Genomic DNA, 20,685 nt, shown 5'->3' with positions numbered 1-20,685 from the left:
TATATACCCCAATATTCATAGCAGCACAATTTACAATAGCCAAGTGCTGGAAGCAACCTATGTGCCCACCAGTAAATGTGCGCATAAAAAAGCTATGGGACATTTACACAATGGAATACTACACAGAAGAAAGAAAGAAGGAACTCCTACCCTTCGTGACAGTGTGGATGGAACAGGAGAACATTATACTAAGTGAAATAAGCCAGGTGGTGAAAGATATACTCAATTTCTTGTTGGTGATGAGAGGATAAATACTTTGCTTTTCTCTCAAGGAAAGAAGAGGTGAAGGCAGGGCTACTTCACTGGAGGCCTGAACTTGGCAGTGAGTACTTCTTAGAGGCGGAAGTGAGTGAACAGAATGTGAAATGTCTATTCCTTGTTAGCAAAGGATGTGTTAGTAGGTGTCTCTGGCTCTAAGTAGATTTTCATCAGTACATATTCATCAATAGATATTGCCTGTGACAATTGTTAGTGTAGTGATTGCTATTTTCTATTTCTCATTTTAAATTGAATTTCTTTATTAAAGCAATTTTTTCAAAAAAAATTTAAAAAGTGACTTGACTTTGATTTCTGGTGATAGTCTGAATATAAGCTATCATAATAGTCTGAAAAGTCTAAAAACTTTTCAATAATGCTGGTTAAATTATTACAGATATTCAATTATATGCATAGCCATGGTCCCAAGAAAGGAAATTTCCAAGTCAAAAACAAAGAGAAAACTAAAAGCTGAACAAAGAAGGACCTGAGCTGATTCTGTAGCAGCCCTAGGGGTGTTTTCTGGTCTCAGTAACTAAGGGATTTTTATTTTAATAATCTGATAGGAAAATGAAATAAGATCATGATCCTGCTAATGGTGAAAAATAAAACTGAGACTTCTATATAAAAGCCAGTGTTCTAGAAAAGCTCCACATTCTGTAGACAAGAAAATGTCAACCCAACAGCAGAAGGAAAAAAAAGTTTGCTTGTCCTGGTTTGGCCTTTCAGTGAGAAAAAGTATCTCATGGGCCTATGCTTATACAGTTTTAGAGATCAAAATGAGGCTTTCTCCAGGACCCCTTCACATCACAAATATGCATAAAATAATGGCCTCGAGCTGGTGATATCCTTAGAGCTTCTGACAGATGCAACTGAAGAATCAACTTGGACACATATTTCTTCAATCCAAGCTGCATAAGTTTCCTACAAATTAAGGCCTCTAAACATGAGCTCACAATGACAAATTATAAAAGATATGAGAAAACTATTTAGCTTCATAAGATCAGCAGACATGATGAACAAATAGCAAGTTTAGATGTTCAAGAAGATCAGATAATGCAAAGAGAAGACATAAATAACATAATGAATGATTAAAAATATATTGTAACAAATAATAAAAATAAGCAGGAAAAATAAAATCCTATCCAAAAAACAACAAAATACTGTATATCAACAGCCCCAAAATACATATAGCAAAAACTGACAGAATGGAAAAGACAAATAGACAATTCAATAATAATAGTTCTAAACTTCAATGCCATATTCTTATTAATGGGTAGAACATGTAGGCAAAAGATCAATAAGGAAACAGAAGATTTGAACAATACTGTAAATCAGCTAGACCTAATAGACATCTATAGAATACCCACTAACAGTAGACATTCTCCAGATGAGACCACATGAAGCCATAAAACAAGCCTCAACACATTTATCGTTTTCTTTTTTTCCCACTCAGACTGTGTTCTCTCCCTCTTACTCTTCCAAAGGAAAAGAACGATCATCAATGGCTACTGGCAGTTGCAAAATCAACACCAAAAGCCGGCTTCACGCTCAGGAGAGAACACTGTGCCTCCTCCTCACGGTTTCAGGTGCTCTACATGTTCAGAAAAACTTCTCTAGTAACGAGCTATAGAAATGATTCCTGAAAGTATAGTCTTATATTTTTTTCTTTTCTTATTGTTGTTCAGTCACAGTTGTCCCCATTCCCCAGCCGCCATTGCTCTCCCCTGCCCCATCCAACCCCCACTCCCAAACACATTTCTCACCCCATTGTCCTTGTCCACAGATCCTTTGTACATGTGCCTTGATTTGACTTTTCCCCTTCTTTCCCTCATTATCTCCCTCTTCCCTCCCTTCTGGTCCCTGTCAGTTTGTTCTTTATTTCCATGTCTCTAGTTATATTTTGCTCATTTGTTTGTTTTATAGATTATGTTCCACTTATAGGTGAAATCATATGTTATTTGTATTTCACTGCCCAGCTTATTTCACATAGCATAATACTCTCCAGTTCTACCAATGCTGTTGCAAAGGATAGGTTTTCCTTCTTTCTTTCTGCTGTATAGTATTCCATTGTGTAAATGTACCACAGGTTGTTTTTTTTTTTAATCCACTCATTTTCTGATGGGCACTTAGGCTGTTTCAGCACTTGGCTATTGTACAAAGTATGTTCCCCAACCATAATACAATCAAATTATAAAATGATTACAAAAGAAAATTTGTGAAATTTACATGTATGTGGAAATTGAACAACACACTCCTAAATAACCACTGGGTCAAAAAAGAAATTGCAAGGGAAATTAGAAAATACCATGATATAAGTGAAAACAAAAATGCAATAAGCCAAAACATGGGAGATAAAAATTAGAAGTACACAGAAGAAAATTTATAGCTGTAAATGATTACAATAAAAAGGGAGATATCAAATCAATACCTAACTTACCACCACCGTCAGAAACTAGAAAAATAGGAGTAAACTAAACCCAAAGCAAACAGAAGGATAAAATAATTAAGATTATAACAGAAATTAATTAAGTGGAGAACAGAAAACAATAGAGAAAAACAATGAAACAAAAAGTTGACTACTTGAAACAATCAACAATATTAACAAAACTTTTAACTAGACTAACCAAGAAAAAAAAGAAAAGACTCAATTATTAAAATCAAGAATGAAAGAAGAGAAATGACTACCAACATTACAGAAATACAATGGATTATGAGGGAATACTATGAACAATAGTATGTCAACAAATTAGAAAACTTAAATTAAATGAAAAAAATATCTAGGAAGGCCAAGACAGACTGAAGAAGAAACAGAAAATCTGAATAGTTCTATAAGAAGTAAAGAAGTTAAATTAGTAATTTAAAAGCTAGCAACAAAGTAAGCCCAGTCCCAGATGGCAAAAATGGTGAATTTAACCAGACATTTAAAGAAAAATTAGCATCAACTTTTCATAAATTCATCAAAACAATAGAAGAGTAGAGCACACTTCCTAACTCATTCTGAGACCAATACTATACTGATAGTAAAACTAGACAAAGATATCACAAAAGAAATTCTCAGACCACTGTCCCTTATAAATGTAGATGCAAAAAATCATCAACAAATAAAAGCAAACTAAATTGAACAATATATACAAAGGATTCTATACCATGACCAAGTGGAAATTATCCCAGGACTACAAGGTCGGTTCAATATATGAAAAACAACCAATGTAACACATCAGATTAATAAAATAAAGGAAAAAACACATGACTAATAAGTATATAAAAAGATACTCAACACCATTAGTCATCAATAAAATGGAAATCTAAACCAAAATAAGATACTACTTCACACCCACTAGGATGTCAAGAATCAAAATTCAGATAACAACAAGTGTTGTCAAGGATGTGGACAAATGGAAACCCTCATACACTACTGGGGTAAATGCAAAATGGTGCAGCACTTAGAAAAACAGTTGGGCAGTTTCTCAAATTCCTAAACATAGACTTACCATATGACCCAGCAGTTTCACTCCTAGATGTATGCCCATGAGAAAAGAAAACATAAACCCACACAAAAACGTATATACTAATTTTAATAACATAATTAATTATAGCCATAAGATGAAACAACACATGTGTCTACCAAAAGATAAATGGATCAACAAAATGTGATATAGTGGTAGAAGGGAACATTACTCAGCAATAAAAAGAAATGAAATGTTGATACATGCAATAATATAGATGAATCTTGAAAACATCATGCTAAGTGGAAAAGCCAGTCAGACTACATATCATATGATTCCATTTACATAAAAATTCCAGAAGACTTCCTGCCAAGATGGAGGCGTAGGTAGACACACTGTGCTTCCTTGCACAACCAAAAGAAAGACAACAACAATTTAAAAACAAAAACAACCAGAACTGACAGAAAATCAAACTGTATGGAAGTCCGACAACCAAGGAGATGAAAAAACATTCATCCAGACCAGTAGGAGGGGCAGAGATGGGCAGCTGGGGCAAAGAGGACTCACAGCAAGGCAGAGGCTGGCGGACCCAGTGAGGTGGCGGATTGTGGAATGGGGCAGGCCAGGCTGCAACTAGCAGACCCCACAAGGTGGTGGCTGGCAGACCCTACGGCCCCACATAGAGAAACCGGGAGGAACAGCAGGGGAGTGAAGCAGACCACACAACCCAGGGCTCCAGCATGGGGAAATAAAGCCTCAAACCTGTGATTGAAAACACCGTGGGGGTTGAGGCAGCAGCAGGAGAAACTCCCAGCCTCACAGGAGAGTTCATTGGAGAGACCCACAGGGGCCTAGAGCACACACAAGCCCACCCACTTGGGAATCAGCACGAGAGGGACCCAATTTTATTGTGGGTAGTGGAGGGAGTGGCTGAAGGAAAGAAACATCCAACCAGAAAAGAATGAAGAAACAAGAATTTTAAAAAATGAGGAGAGGCTTAGGAACCTCCAGGACATCTTTAAATGTTCCAACATCCGAATTATAAGGGTACCAGAAGGAGAAAAGGAAGAACAAAAAATTGAAAACTTATTTGAACAAATAATGAAGGAGAACTTCCCTAATCTGGCAAAGGAAATAGACTTCCAGGAAGTCCAGGAAGCTCAGAGAGTCCCAAAGAAGCTGGACCCAAAGAGGAACACACCAAGGCACATCATAATTACATTACCCAAGATTAAGCAGAAGGAGAATCCTAGAAGCAGCAAGAGAAAAGGACACAGTTACCTACAAAAGAGTTCCCATAAGACTGTCAGCTGATTTCTCAAAAGAGACCTTATAGGCAAGAAGGGACTGGCAAGAAGTATTCCAAGTCATGAAAGGCAAGGACCTATATCCAAAATGACTCTGGATGTCAAAGCTATCATTTAGAATGGAAGGGCAGATAAAGTGCTTCTCAGAGAAGGTCAAGTTAAAGGAGTTCATCATCACCAAGCCCTTATTATATGAAATGTTAAAGGGACTTATCTAAGAAAAAGAAGATAAAAAATAGGAACAGTAAAATGACAGCAAACTCACAGTTATTAACAACCACATGTAAAACAAAAACAAAAGCAAACTAAGCAAACAACTAGAACAGGAACAGAACCACAGAAATGGAGATCACATGGAGGGTTATCGACAGGGGAGTGGGAGGGGGACAGGGGGGGAAAGGTACAGAGAATAAGTAGCATAAGTGGTAGGTAGAAAATAGACAAGGGGAGGGTAAGAATAGTATCGGAAATGCAGAAGCCAAAGAACTTACATATATGACCCATGGACATGAACTATAGGGGGGAAATGTGGGAGGGAGGGGGTGAGCAGGATGGAGAGGAGTGAAGGGGGGGAAATGGGACAAGTGTAATAGCATAATCAATAAATATATATTTTTTAAAATTCCAGAATAGGCAAAAAGTAATTAATGGTTTTCTGTGACTAGGGGAAAAGGAAAAATATGGAGTGACTCTAATGTGACAGTGTTTCTTTTGGGGGTGATGAAAATACTATAACATGAGATTGTGAGGATAGTTGCAGTTTTGTGAATGCACTAATATCCACTTAAATGAATTAATTTTATGGTTCAATCAACTTCAGTTTAACAAAACATGTACATAATCTGTATGCTGAAAACAATGAAAGACAAATGGAAGAAATCAAACATGATGTAAATGAATGGAGAATCACATCATGTTCATGGATTGGATTTAGCCAAAAAGTTTTTAGATATGTACCAAAAATTTAAACCATTAATAAAAAGATAAACTAGACTTCATAAAAATTTTAAAATATTTTCTGTATGAAAGACGATATTAAGAGAACAAAAAGACAAAATACAGACTGGGAAAGATATTTACAAATCCAAATTATATGAAGAACTCTCAAAAACAACTGAGTATAACCGTAGATAAAATACTTCAACTGATACTTCATCAAGAGGATATATGGTTGGCAAACAGCATAGGAAAAGGTGCTGAACCTTGAACATCATTAGCTATTAGGGAGATACTACTTAAACCATGATGAGGTAATACTACATATTTATTAGAATGACTAAAAGGAATAATAATAATAAATTGACAATACCAAATCCTGGCAAGTATATGAAGTGATTCTCATTGCTGGGGAGTATGCAATAGTATAGCACTTTAGGGAACACTGTGACAGTGTCTTATAAAATTAAACTAAAACATCATATGACACAGCAATCACTGTCAGTGATTGTGAATACAGCTGCTATGTAAAAGAAATCAGTAGTTCCCAGGGAGGGAGAGGGTCACTACAAAGGTGGCAGCACAAGGGAGTTTGGGGAGGACAGAACTGTTTTGCATCCTGATTCTGGTGGTGGTTACATGAATCCGTACATGTGTTAAAACTCACAGCAAAAAGAAAAGGAAGTCCGTTTACTGAATGTTAATTTCTTACACTAAAAAAGAAAAGGAAGTCATTTTACTGTATGATAATTTTTTAAGAAAAGAAAAAACCTGAAGAAATGAAAAACTCCCAGAGTTCAGTGAAAGGAAAACAAAAGTGCAGCAGTCCTAGGAAGCACCTGTTTAAAATTTACCACCTCAAAAATGCATTTAAGACGTGCTTTTGCTTTTGTTTTAAAGGCAAATATTTCTATCACTAAGAAAAGAAAACACCAATTAGAAACTCTAGAATAAAGAAAAAGCTATATATTAAATGACTAAGCCAAATATAAAGAAAATTATGAGACCTACTATTAAGGATCTCTTTGCTCTTGGCATTTGCAACACTCACCTTTGAGAAACACAGGTTGAGACAATTATTTGTCTTCCTATATGGATATAGTCCCACTAAATAACTCCTAAGTAAATGATAAACATATCGGCCAATATCATAAATAACATTTATGGATCTTCAAATATAGGAATCAATATCAACAAAATGTGAGAGGCTTAATTACACCTTTGTCATTACCCTTAACAATGTAAAAATAATGGTACAACAACAGAAGTTGAGAACTCATGGGGAGAAGAAATGGAGGAAAAGGAGAGGTAGTGATTTTTATATCACCAAGAGTCAAGACACTGACTACATAGATGAGTCAAGAAATCATAGAGATATGTTATTTAGAGTTTTAAAAGTAGCAGCGAGAAGAACTAAGTAAACAACAAACAAGAAAATAGGAAAAATGAGGCAGAAGAAAAGGTAGCAAGTATTTTTTTTTTAATGGGGAAGCAACAGATATGTTTAAAGTCGTAAGTTACTTAGCATTGACAAATCAAGAAACAGCAAAGTATATTATCTAGAATTAAGGCATAAGAACTAACAAAAAACTCAAAAGTGCTTTTCTTTGAAATGTGATAGTAGGATCTGAGATAGGAAAGAGAGCATTTTCCCTTTTATGGCATATCCTTCTATACTGTTTAGATTTTCTTATTTCTTGGGGCAAGTATTGCTATAACCATAAAAATAATAAAATAATGTTAAATAAAGGGATGGACAAACATTCTGGGAAAATACAAGTGAAACAAAAGCAGGAGGTAATCTATAGTATCCAAGAAACAAATAATTAGTAGAACAACAAAAAAAAGTGTACAAGATTCTACCCAAAGTGATAACAGTAGGTGGTGGGATTAGAGATTTTATTTTTCTTTTTCTTATCTGTATTTTCTTATATTTATGCAGTGGTCACTTATTACCCATTTTTTAAAAAAATAAGGGAAAGAACCTTATTTCCACCAAGTCTTAATGAACACCAGGCAGAGAGAGGTATATCTCCCTTCCTCAGGGTGCCCACCAGGAAGACCACCTGGCTTCTGGTCCTCACCTGCCATGAAATTTCATCACCCTATGCTCTGAACCTGCCTGGGAATTATCCCTCTCTGCTATAGGTTACCTCATTCTTCCTACACCCCCCAATTCACCCCTTGCATTTTCTCTCCTATTTGAGAGCATTAAAGACATAAACATTCACAGAGATTGTGATTTATTTATTTATTTATAACTTGACTCATTCAAAGCACGTTGAGAGTACTTATATACACATACACTGCAGCTGAAAAAGATAAATAAATAATGAAATCAGAGGAAAGGAACATTTAGGATAAAGGATGTGGTGAGGACCCAACATCGGCAACAAGGCCTACACACCATACTGAGATGAGCCAACAAGTACGGAGCTAAGCTTTGCAACTCCCTCCACTTCTTCACTCTGCCAAGAAAAGGAGGAGATCCTCTCAGCTAAAATGTCCGTAGGATCCATGAGTTACAAGACAAACTCCATACCAGTTTGTAGCTGTTGTTGTTTAAGAGAACTACAGTTTTGTTTTGTTTTTTTCTGACAGGGCAAACTAAAATAGGTTTCCCCATTGATGCACTGGGTTTGGGGTCATTTCAGCAGTTCTCACAAAGTGGGGAGAAAAGATAATTATGTGAGGTGATGGATGAATTAACCAACCTTCTTGTGGCAATCATTTTACAACATATACATGTATCAAAGCATTTCATTGTACACCTTAAAGTTATACAATGTTACATGTCAATTATAGTGCTGGGAATAAAGCAGCTCCTTGAGCATGACCACCCTATGCCCTTTCCCTTTTACCTGAATGTCCCCTTCCCTAAGGTGTGCTATCAGTGGACAAGTGTTAACTAAAGTATCACAACTGGACTGGACTGAAAAACGTTCCACTAGCCCATCTTCCAACTCTGAGAGTGAAGCAGGGTGCAACCAAGAGGAGGGTCCCAAGAAGGGATTTGTAATGGGGTCCAGAGCTTGGGGTGTCCAGGAAATATTAGAAAAATGTATGTAGGATGTCCTCACCCCCACAGGCCTGAGCCAAGGGGGATGGGACACATGGAACAGGGCCATTCAGAGCTGTTTTGGGTAGCAAGAGCTTTGCAGCTAACGGCTGGCACGGTCATTTAACATATCTATAACCTTTAACTGGTTTCATGGATGTGTTAAGTAGCTGTGGCCATGCTTTGAGCCAGGGGGATGGGACCAAATTCCACCCAAGATGGGACTGGGAAGCAACTCCCCCTGGTTACAGGGCCTGTGTGAGAGCTTGGAGATGATTGGCTCCATGCCATGGGGCCACACCTGCCCAGACTTACTATGGCAGCCCAGTAAAGCTGGAAGAATACGGGGATGCTGGCAGGTGTAACTGACTGTAGGAGGAGTCAGAAATGGGGCTGCAAAGGAAGATGGGCGCTGGGATTTAAACCTAGGCCCGGCAGCCATAAAGTAGGGAGGACCACAAGGTTTTGGGGGAGAAAAGAGGAGACCACGCGGCTCCAAAGTAAATGGAGAGGAGACCATGCGGCTCTGAAGGAAGGAGTAGACCACGCGGCTCTGAAGTAAATGGGAGAACCACGAGGCTCTGAAGCAAGTAGACAGATAGAGGTCCATGTGGTTCTGAAGTGGGGAAAAGGACCACGCGGTTCTGAAGGAGAGTAGAGAGGACCACGAGGTTTTGGAGTGCTTCTTTTGCCACGCGGCTTAGGCAGCAGGAGAGACTTTGCAGCTATAGAGAAAGGGGAGAGAGGACTCTTGCTGGTGGGCCATGAGAAGGTGCCACATGGCTTTGGATTAACTGGAGATCGCAGCAGCCACACAGCTGATGGTGCCGGGAGCCTGAATCACGGACTTCTACTTCTTTTCCTGAGACACGGTACCCCGGACTGGGCACAGGGAGAGGGAAGGACTGTGCATCTGTGGGTATTCTAAAGGACTTTAGTATCTTATTGAAGACATTAGGTCATTACTCTAAGTCTGTGTAACTTTTAAATAAACAATTCCTTTCCTTTTCACCAGTCTCTGGCATTGAGAGACGTCTTTCCTCTGGAGGCGGGCATTGCGAACCTAGCAGGTAGGCGTGGGGGAAGGAACCTCCAGAGACAGAAAGGGGGAATCCTTTCTGTAATAATTTATCGTGAAGGAACCACCCCCTCCCTCTTGCTCTGTAACAAGAAGACCAATTAGGACACTGATACCCACGGAGCAGCCAGAGGATATAGGAGACTATTCTATGTGGCGTGGGTCCAGCTACCACTCTGAGAGGCCAGTGGAAAGTGAGGTCCAGCACACAGGACCCACGCCCACATATAGGTTCTCCTGTGGGGAATCGGGCTTGCAGTGTACCTAAGCTGCTTTGAGACTTGCTTTTTGCTGAAACTCCCTCACCCTGAATTGAGGCAACAAATGTTTACTGCATATCTTTAAAGTGACTTCCTAAAATCTATGCTAAACCTTCCAAGGATGAGTGTAACCAGTTCAACCACTTTTCCCTTCACATTTGTAAATATCCTTCCTTTTTGATGTAATTAGCAACCCATCCTCTCCTTTGTTTTCTGTAACCGCCTAAAGCAAACCTGTGCATAGTAAATGAGGATCATCCTCAATGTAATGTACCCAGAAAAGCAATGAAAGCCTGTCAAGGCAAAGGTCGATGGGCTCTCCTCTTGAGAGAGTGGCCATGCCGTCCCTTTTCCTCCATAGGACTCGGTAGTCCATGTGAATTTGTCTCGTTTCAGCCACAAAGCCGTGGACACTGTGGGCCAGTGTCTACATCCTGAGGATGGTTCCTGTGTAAACAAATCCACCCTAGCTCAGGAGTGGCAATTGTAAAAGTGGGGTAGATGTAAGGGAAGTAAGAACAAAGAAATTGCAGAATTCTATCAAATTCATACTCTGAGCCACAAAGAGCCATTTAATTACAAAAATCTGCAAGTGTTTTTTAGAGAAGAACTATATTTGGCAGACTTTAGAAGGAAACTTGAAATGGATTTATACTTACCAAAGAGAGAGAGAGAGACGATAATCTAAATGCACCAGATATTTAAATGTTCAATTGTTCTTCTTTGTGATAGCAAATACATTTATGTCAATTTTTAAAGATAAAATGCTTAGTCAAGACAATAAGAATGATTCAGTTGATTCCTAAAATGTTTGCTCAAGAAATTATTTAAACATACCAGAAAGATTTCAAAAAAAAAAAAAAGAGTAACACATGTTTTCTGATCAATCTAAGCAATATACAATAAAAGGAGCTTTTCCTGACAGTCAAGTACACCTGCAATTCCAGATCTAAAGGCTATACCATCAAATCATCAAGGATGATTTATTAACTGCCCCCAGGATCAGGGCACACCAGAAGCAGTGTCAACCGGTGGTGGCAGCATTCACTCTCATCAACACACACGTGAACAGCCTGATCTCTGCTTGTGGGAGAGAAACACCAGAATGGCAACAGAAGTTGCCACTGAAGTCATTTAGCAAAAAAATAAATAAAAATAAAAATAAATTCCTAGCAAATAAAATAAAATCAGTTAAAAAATATAACTAGTTGCATTTACAGAAACTTATCCACATGCTCACCACAAGCCCTGAAAAAAATTATTCTCTGAATTCTATCCATTTCTGGTATTTAGGGTACACATCTGTGATTCTCAACATTTTTTCTCTAAGAGTTGAGACTGATACCCTGTCATAGCTCGTCTGGTTGCAGCTGTAACAATGTTGAAATCCTCAAAGGCATAAATGGTAAATATTTATCACTTAATTAATGTTAATATTTTAAGACGTTTATGACAGCTCTCAAGATGATTGACAACATATTGGGGCACAGCATAACCACAACTTGGATTGCATGATGAAGGGTACTGGTGAGGATGAAGATCGGGCTGAAATTAATCCAGACCCTGAACAAACTCAGTATTGTTTAGTCACTTTAACAGAAAATGCTATCAATCAAGACTTTTGGCTACTGTGTGGTATAATATGGCAGCCAACAGGCAAAGATGCCCAGTTTTAGGATATTCAGTGTGGCAGACTCTTTCTCCCAAGGATGGCCAAAACAATAACTCCCATGCCACATGCTCTTCCACAGTGGGACCCTGCCCACTCCCCCATCAACAGGTAGAGTCTAATTGTCCTCCCCGGAATCTGTCCTGTTCTTAAAGTTGGCATCCCAACCTCCCATGCCAATCAAAGTCCAGGTTGTCAGCTAGGCTTCTGATGGACAGGTTATACATGCGAGGTTCCAGCGACCCCTGCCTTGGGTTCAATTAATTTGCTAGAGGGGCTTACAAAACTCAGAGAAAGATTTTATTTCCTAGATTACTGGCTTATTATAAAACGATATAACTCAGGAATAGCCAGATGGAAGAGGTGCATGGGGTAAGGTACGGGGAAGGGTCAAGGAGCTTCCCTGCCTCTGAATGTGCCCCTCTTCCTGAATATACACATATTTACCAACCCAGAAGCTCTCCTAACCCCTTCCTTTCTATGGAGACTCTATTATGTAGTCAAGGTTGATTAAATAATTGGCATTGACCATTGATTCAACTTCTAGCTCCCTTCCCCTGGAGCTAGGTGGGACTGAATGTTCCAGTCCTCTGATCACATGGTTGGGATTCCTGGCACCAGTCCTTAACCTGGGGGTTTTCCAAAAGTCACCTTATTAACATAACAAAGACAACTTTATTGCTCACATCAGGAAATTCCAAGTGTTTATGGAGCTCTGTGCCAGAAACAGGTATGAAAAACAAACTCGTATCTCTTCTTATAAATCATAGCATCACATCCATTCCACCAAGATGTCAGACACGTAGCAATCTTAGACTCTCCAGAATAACCACCCACCAGTTGAGAACCAATGAGTACCTTCTGTTCATGAAACAGGGAACAGAAGAGTAACTCAGCCAAGCCCTGCCTGAATATCCAACTCACCAAATGAGATATAATAAAAATAGTTATGGTTTTGAGCCACTAATTTTACAGTAGTCGTTTACACACCAGTAGAAAACCAGAACACGCAGGAGAATGTTACCAACAGTGGTGGGGAAACCTCTGTGGGCTCATCTACAACCATAGCCATCTTCTCTTCCAGGAAGTGCTGTGAGAATCCACGAGGTCTGGGCTCTGGCCATGCAGGAATGATTTACTGTCTATGAAAGTGTTTATTTAATTGCCAAGTGACCCTAGCGCATTTAGGTACTTCTTTTCACATCATTAACCAGTTGACAGGGATACTTGGAGTACAGAAGATTAAAAGCTTCTACCCACAGAGGAGGAATCAGACATTAAAATATTTCTGAAATTGTCATGTGAGTTGGTGAGTAAACCTATTTTTTTCTACATGGAATTTCAAAAATATCTTGTTGAAATAAAGAGAGCTAAAGACTGTTGTCAATGCTATGTTCTCTGAATACTGATTTGAAATGTTTTCCCAGAATTTCCAGGCATGAGTCCCAATAATGCTAATCTAATCTGTGGCATGGGCAAAGGTCACCAGCTCAGGAAGGGGAGGAAGGTTGAAGAATTCTCTTTCTTCTCTAAAGGCAGGGCTAGCCCTAGAAGAAATTTAAGAATATGCAGCTTTGTCTTCAGCTCTCTGGTACCTTGGAATCCCTTGTCCCCAGTCCCTGGGACCCTAAAGGTTACTCCCTTGTGGTAGAATCACATCCAGGCCTGACCTCAACTCCAGCACCTCCCACCCTCATGCTGGGTGCTCCTAAAATTATTGGGTTGGCCAAAAATTCCATTTAGTTTTTTCCATAAAATGAAAGACATATATTTCATTTTCACCAATAACTTCATTGATTTGGATATTTTGAGTATGTTGGCTATCTCCCACATGGTATAACATTGATTGTTCTCAATTAATGTCTCAATTTGATTTCTATCAACTTCAACTGGTCTACCGGACCATGGAGCACTGTCCCACTAGAAATCTTCAACATGAAACTGCAAACCACTTTTGACATGTTCTATCAGTCACAGCACCTTCTCCATACATCACACAAATCTTTTTTTGCATTTCAGTTGCATTTTTACCTTTCTTGAAATAATAAAGCATAATATGCCAAAAAATTTTACATATTTTCTTCCATCTTCAATATTAAAATGGCTACACAAAAATTCATCAATTGTGATTTTTTTAATGCACACTGATATGACAGCTGTCACAATACAATCTAACAAAATTGTTTTGAATGAAGTACAAGACAGTAAATGCTACTAGAGCCATTTTACAGAAAAAAACAATTGAACTTTTTGGTCAACCCAATACTTATCCAATTTCTTCCTCTACTCACCCAGGGAACAAATTCTCAATGATACATAAATGGTTAGTTGGCTCTTTCTGCCTTTATTTACATTACTGAGATTCCAGGCTGCTTGGCTACATGAAGCAAAAATGACCAGGAGGACCAGCCAGCACACAAATAGTACTCTTTTGAATGTCTTCTGGCTTTTTAGTGGCTTTCCTCCTCCCCTTCTAAATCTGTAAATTATCTCCAGCACCTTGGAGGTGGCAGTAGAAGAGATTCCGTGAGGGAGAGTCTACAGGTAAACTCATCTATGCTCGGGAAGTTTGTAAATTGAGAACCTCACATGTAATCTTCATTCCAAGAGTGAGGTCAATAGAGGGTAGTTCCAAGTTTCGATTTATAAATAAAGTTTCCTTGTTATCTCATTAATACATTTACACTTTCTATGTAGCAAATTGCCACATGAAAAGAAGTGGGCAAAGTCATTATATCAGAGCAAGTGCCAAGGTTCTGATATTTTTTTTACCAGTAAAGTAGACTAATGCTTAACAATGGGCTCTCTTGGAGAAAGAGCCCTGATTTGAAGCTTTTGCCAATCTCTCTGGTGTAAATGCTCCTACTATATCTATTTTGAACATACACAGACAAACAAGGGGCCACATGCTAAACCTGACAAGCTTAGGGAGGCCTGTATGGCTGGCCTCACAAACTCAGATTCTAAAGTGACCACATAGGATGGTCTGAAATTAAAACTTCCTAACTAAAATGAAGTCATAGAAGGTAAGTCATGTCCTAGGCTAACTGACAAAGGTCAATCTTTACTTTAAGTGAGACTGACTATTGTCTCTTTTGCATGCTCACTACCTATGGAATGACAGAGTAATTCCCTTTTTCTCCAGACCCCTCGGGGCACAACCTCCCACCAGAGCAGGAGACCATGGCCTCACGGCTTTGTTGTTCCCCACAAACCATCTCTATGTGCTGTAAATATTCCTTGTTAACTGTCCTCTACCCACCAACATAAAAGAAGTATTTGTCTCTCTGTTTTACTTTTTATCCGCCCTCAGTGATTCCCTGCTTTGCTTTCTCCCCACTCCCTAATCTACCACCAGTGAATTTCATGTAACCATCTTTGTGTCTTTTCCTTGATTTCAAATACATAAATTAAGGTGCAAAACTGTCATTATCCAGAGTGTCTTCTCAATCCCTTGAGCTTTTGCTTCCCAGCAATTGTCTGCCCCCAGAGTAAGTTTCTCCCCACACCTAGAACCACTTGACTTCTAACTCATTACTAAGTGACAAGGACCATAGTGGTCCCTTTTCTGGTTCCCATGTACTCCATTTCCTTTGGTGCACCCAAATCCCTGTCCCCAGCACTTGTCCATCCTCCAAGTGATTCTAGGCCTTGGGCACCAGATACTGGTGCCTCAGCATAACCCAATTCCTGCAGCCAGAGTCCTGCTTCTTGCTAATTGGTATCCCCAAGGCTGATTGAAGCTGGGCTATTTGGGGAAGGAAAAGAACTCTAACATGTCGCAGTGTCCTTAATATTTCAGGCAACCAGCCAATGTGGGAGGTGGACTCTGCCTTACAGGTAGACACTGAGGCCTAACCACAGTCCCAACATCTCACAACTTCAAGGGCAAAGCCAATCAGTCTGTCTGACCTTAACACCTACCCCACCCCCACCACACCTGTGATTTTTAAACTGTGCCCCAGGAACTTAGAGCCAGAGCAGATAATTTAAGGACACAACAAATATTTTATGCAAATTTTATGTATTAAGATATCTTAACCATTTTTGTAAAAATATCCTAATTAAAGCCATATGTAAAGTCAATGTGTTTTATACCAAATAGCAGCAAACTGTGCTGCCAGGTTAGTGCATGTAGACCTCAAAACAAAATTCCCTTACTATCTTATATCAATTTATAAATAAAGTTTCCTTGTTATCTCATTAATACATTTACACTTTCTATGTAGCAAATTGCCTACATGAACACAAGTGGGCAAAGTAATTATATCAGAGCAAGTGCCAAAGTTTTGATATTTTTTTTACCAGTAAAGTAGACTGAAATATCTCCATAGGTTGGGGAAAATTGAACTTAAAAAGAGGAACCACTTTTTACATTCCTTATGTGTTTCGTGTTCTCACCACTTATGTTTCAGTTACACTTTTTACTCTGCCTCCTTCAGTATCCTTTCATTGTTATCTAAATATTACTGCCCTTTTATTAAAATCACATGTCACAACCTGGCAAATGTATTTATATGTTTGTGGGTTTGTTGTCTATTTCCACAACTCATCCCTCCCTCCTACCCTCCAAATGTAAGCTCTAAGAAGGAAGGGACTTTGTACGGGTTATCACTACATCTGGAGCACATAGGCCATTGCCCAGAATGTGACAGATGCTCAACAAATTTTTTTTTGAATGACTGAATAGATGAACAAATGAATAGTGAAAATTAATTTGACCACTTTGAAATTTTGAGTGACTATATGACAGAGACAGGTACAGAGATATATGAGAATTTTTTAATGATATTGCTGAACATCTTATAGTGTTATAACATAAATTTGAAAAATGTTTTCTACCATACAGTTGTGATTTTAAACTAGCTGAAGAACCTACTCATCAATTCCCTCCAGCTGGTACATTTACTAATTAAGGAACACAGGCAGTTCTTAAACAAGGAGAGTTAATTCAACCTTGGAACAAAAATATCTTGCCACTTCTCTTTCAAACCACTGGATCAGTTGCATTTAAGAGTATACTGAGATCATAAAGCAAGCTTTCAGAAATTAATATGTGCAACTAATACTTATGTGGATCAGGACTTTTTCCAATATTCTGCGACCTAACAAAATGCAGACATAAATGGAATGTTGAGACTGATCTAAGACTGCAAATATTTTCCCCAAAAAAGCTGATGTCAAAGGCTGTATTAATCTTAAAAGTCTCATTTTTCTTACTACCTGATTTACAATGAGTAAATATTATACATCTGAAGTTATAAAGTCAATTCATTCCAATCAAACAAACCTTATTTGTTTTATAAGTCAGTGTTCTTTTATCAATTGTGGAAGTAAAAAATTCCACAGTTAAAAGAAATTAAAATGTGAAAATAATGGCCCTATACCAGGTAATGTCCTTTCTCCTGAACTGTGGCCATCACCTACTCTAGGACACTCTGGATGATGTTTGGCAGTGGTTCGTCACCTGCTGAAACTGCTCACTGTGGTCCAGCTTTGTAGACAGGACCAGTTTCCAACACTTTGCTATGCTTTGCATAGCTTTGCTATGGCACTAAGTCACCATGGTTAGAGCAGGTTGAAGGGCACAAGTGTGAGGCCAGAGAGAGCTGGGTTTACCCATCTCTACACTTACCATTTGTGAAGAAGCAACACTTTCTCCAGCATCGGTTCCTTTATCTGACAAAATAACAATGTTGTCAACAAAAGGTTTCTGCCATCAACCCAAGGCCAACAGGAGTCTCCAATCTGGCCTATGTTAAAAAGAGAAACTTCCTTGAGGTGATCAGTTTCCAAACATGAGAAATGCAGCCTCTATGGAAATCAAAAGCGAGCTCCCCTCAAACAAAGGGGAGGCCAATTTATATGGAGAAAGTGCCCAGCCTGGTCCCTGACTAGTCCATTTTTATACAAATGAGGAATACAAAATATTTGCACAGTTTGATTGGTCTACATTGGTCCTGATTGGTGGGGAATTTTGTATCCTGACTGGTCATTATGGGCCCATTCTGATTAGTCAGTAAACATGCAAATAAGGATATAGTTGTGCAGCTTGAATTGTACACGACAGGTCTCAGCCCACTGGTCAAAATACGATTCCGGAAACTCCTTTGTAAGGGTTGGCTCAGCCGAGAGCAACACAGTGCAGGGGTCTTGGCAGCCCAGTGTGAGGCTTTTCCCCGAAATGCAGCCTGTGTGAGAGGCCTCCTGTAAACAGCAGCTGCTAGACTCTTATTATAAATGTGGGCCCAGTTAACCACAAGGAATCATTTTGACAAGCATATTCCTCCTTGGAGTCAACAATGGCAACATCTTCACAGGGTTGTTGTGGGATTTAAACAGATAATGTGGGCAAAGCATTTAGAACACAACTGGATGATATTATTATTTTATTATTTCTATTTTTAGTATCATTATGTTATAGCTCTTAGGTTCAATTGTTATACATGAGGCACCTTGTTTTATGTGTGTTTGACCAATGTGTTCAAAAAAGTACAAGAAAATAATAATAAATTGTAATTAAACCAGAAAAATATAAAGGATTATATAACAGATCAGAGTATTATTGAGTTTTGTCATTTTACATTTGATTAGTACATTGTTCCTCAAGGATGCTATCTAGCCTCAAAGTTCCCAGTGAAAAAGAAGGGCCCAACCATGCAAACTATCATCATTGATGCACATTTGATCTCCACCATCATTCCTCACTGCTTGTCTGCAGACTGTTTAAAAGCAGTAAAGCAAAAACACCCAAATGTTCTAACTTAAAAATGCATCCATATATTATGCTAAGTGAAATAAGTCAGACAGAGAAAGACAAATACCATATGATTTCACTTATATGTGGAATCTAAAAAATAAATAAACAAGCAAACAAAACAGAAACAAACTCATAGAGACAGAGAACAAACTGATGGTTGCCAGATGGGCAGGGGTTGAGGGGCTGGGTGAAGAGGTGAAGAAGTACAAATTGGCAGTTACAAAATAGTCACATGGATGTAAAATGTAGTATAGGGAATAAAGTCAGTAAGATTGTAAAACTGTGTGTGGTGCCAGGTGGGTACTAGACTTACCAGGGTGATCACTTTGTAAGGTATACAAATGTCTAACCACTGTGCTGCACACCTGAAACTAATAAATATTAAATATCAACTGTAATTAAAATCTTTGAAAACTTTTTAAATCAAAAAATGCATCCATAAACATCCATATCCTGAGAAGGGAAGGAGTTTAAGAAGTCTCTGTGTCTTAGCTCTGCCTCCTGGGTGGGGCACTTAAGAGGATTTTATGGGCTTGCTAACGAAGAGACAGTACTGAGAGGACTCCCAGAATTAGAGGTAGGATAGCTGAATCAGGAGGAGCCCCCTGGAAGCCTCCCCAGGAGAGAACACTCTGTGATCCAGCCTCAAAACACCATGTGTGGGGCTCCCCTGCAAGAGCCAGGCCCACTCCTTCCCCCCACCTACCACTGAGCTTGAACTATCTGGGATGTGGCATGATTGAGATGCTTCTCCCCACCCTCTCCCTCAGGGTTCCAGCACCAAGGCCTCTCTGCCCTCATGCTGTGGTTAGCTGGATCCAGACCCTGAAGAAAACCAAGGCCGCTGCCTTTAGAGGAAGCTCCCTCTTCCCCAATCCAGGCTCCTTCAATGGCCCTTCTGTGATCACTGCTGCCTGACCCAACCCTGTTGCACACAGAACCACTGCCTCAAAGAGGAAGACAAAGCTGAGTGGCCTTTAAAAACCCCTTGACTCCTTTCACTGAATGGCAACAACCCGTGGACCTTGTGTTTATTCACATCCCCAGCCGTCACCTACTGAGCATCTACCATGCTCAGGTGCTATGCCAGGCATTGGGCACTTGAATGAGCCAGCCTGCTTACAGTGTATGGAAGGGTAGAGTACAGAAAAAGAAGGAGGCTGTGAAGGACACCTGACCCAGCTGGAACGCTTTCTAGGCTAGGCTCCTTGGAGAGCAGCCTGTGAGATGCAATCAGCAGGCCATATTTATGCAGGAGTGCTCTGGGATGGACATCTGTGGAAGAAAGGGGACAAAAGCAGGTTGGGCAGAGGGAGAAGATGAGTCAAGACACAGTGACACATATCCAACCACAGCTTCGTCAACACCGTGGAACCTCTGAAGTTAAAGTGAACCAGTGGAGTTTTCCTGATATTCAGACCTTTTATACTCCTGCATTGATTAGTCATTTCCATCAGCTACGTGGGAAAGGGCATGGCCTTTGATGCATCTGTTCCGAAATAGTCCTCTTTATTCTGTACCATCTCTCAGAATAAGTGCTCTACAGAACACGTTATTCAGTTCCCCAGTTAAAATCTCCCAGTCTCAGAGATCATCTGTGGTCTTTATTTCATGGGGTTGAGAGGATAATCTAGATAGCTGCTGGGGGTAGGAGTGCCACTCAGGCCAAGTCATGGGTCACTGGAGGAAGCCAAGGGCTCCAGGTGAAGCCTTAGCCACCCAAGAGCTAGGATCCCGCTTTTATTCCTATTCTCAATCTGCCAACATCTTAGAGGTAGGACTTCCTCAGGAACATTCCCAAGCTAACCAGAACGATTTCAGGTGACAAGGACAGAACCTCTACTCAAACTAGTTCAAGAAAAAAAGTAGGGTAAGGATTTTATCAGCTCATGTAACTGAAATGTCCAGGGATA

General features: G+C 39.4%; 1 long non-coding RNA gene and 1 other non-coding gene across 2 annotated transcripts in view; both read right to left on the bottom strand.

Annotated features, from left to right (window-relative positions):
• The window catches only part of LOC128781541 (uncharacterized), a 162,187-nt gene that overhangs the window by 119,054 nt on the left and 22,448 nt on the right, over positions 1-20,685 (bottom strand). Inside the window, exon 2 of the long non-coding RNA XR_008427547.1 lies at positions 17,648-17,765. This is a non-coding gene — a long non-coding RNA (uncharacterized lncRNA). The remainder of the gene's footprint in view (positions 1-17,647; positions 17,766-20,685) is intronic.
• On the bottom strand, positions 1,703-1,913 carry LOC112310007 (small nucleolar RNA U3). Its single transcript, XR_002975330.2, has one exon. It is a non-coding gene; the product is annotated as a small nucleolar RNA U3 (small nucleolar RNA).

This window comes from Desmodus rotundus, chromosome 8, assembly GCF_022682495.2.
Source record: "Desmodus rotundus isolate HL8 chromosome 8, HLdesRot8A.1, whole genome shotgun sequence".
Taxonomy (NCBI): Eukaryota; Metazoa; Chordata; class Mammalia; order Chiroptera; family Phyllostomidae; genus Desmodus; species Desmodus rotundus.
Note: the sequence above shows the minus strand (reverse complement) of the source record. Positions and strands in the feature narration are given on the sequence as shown.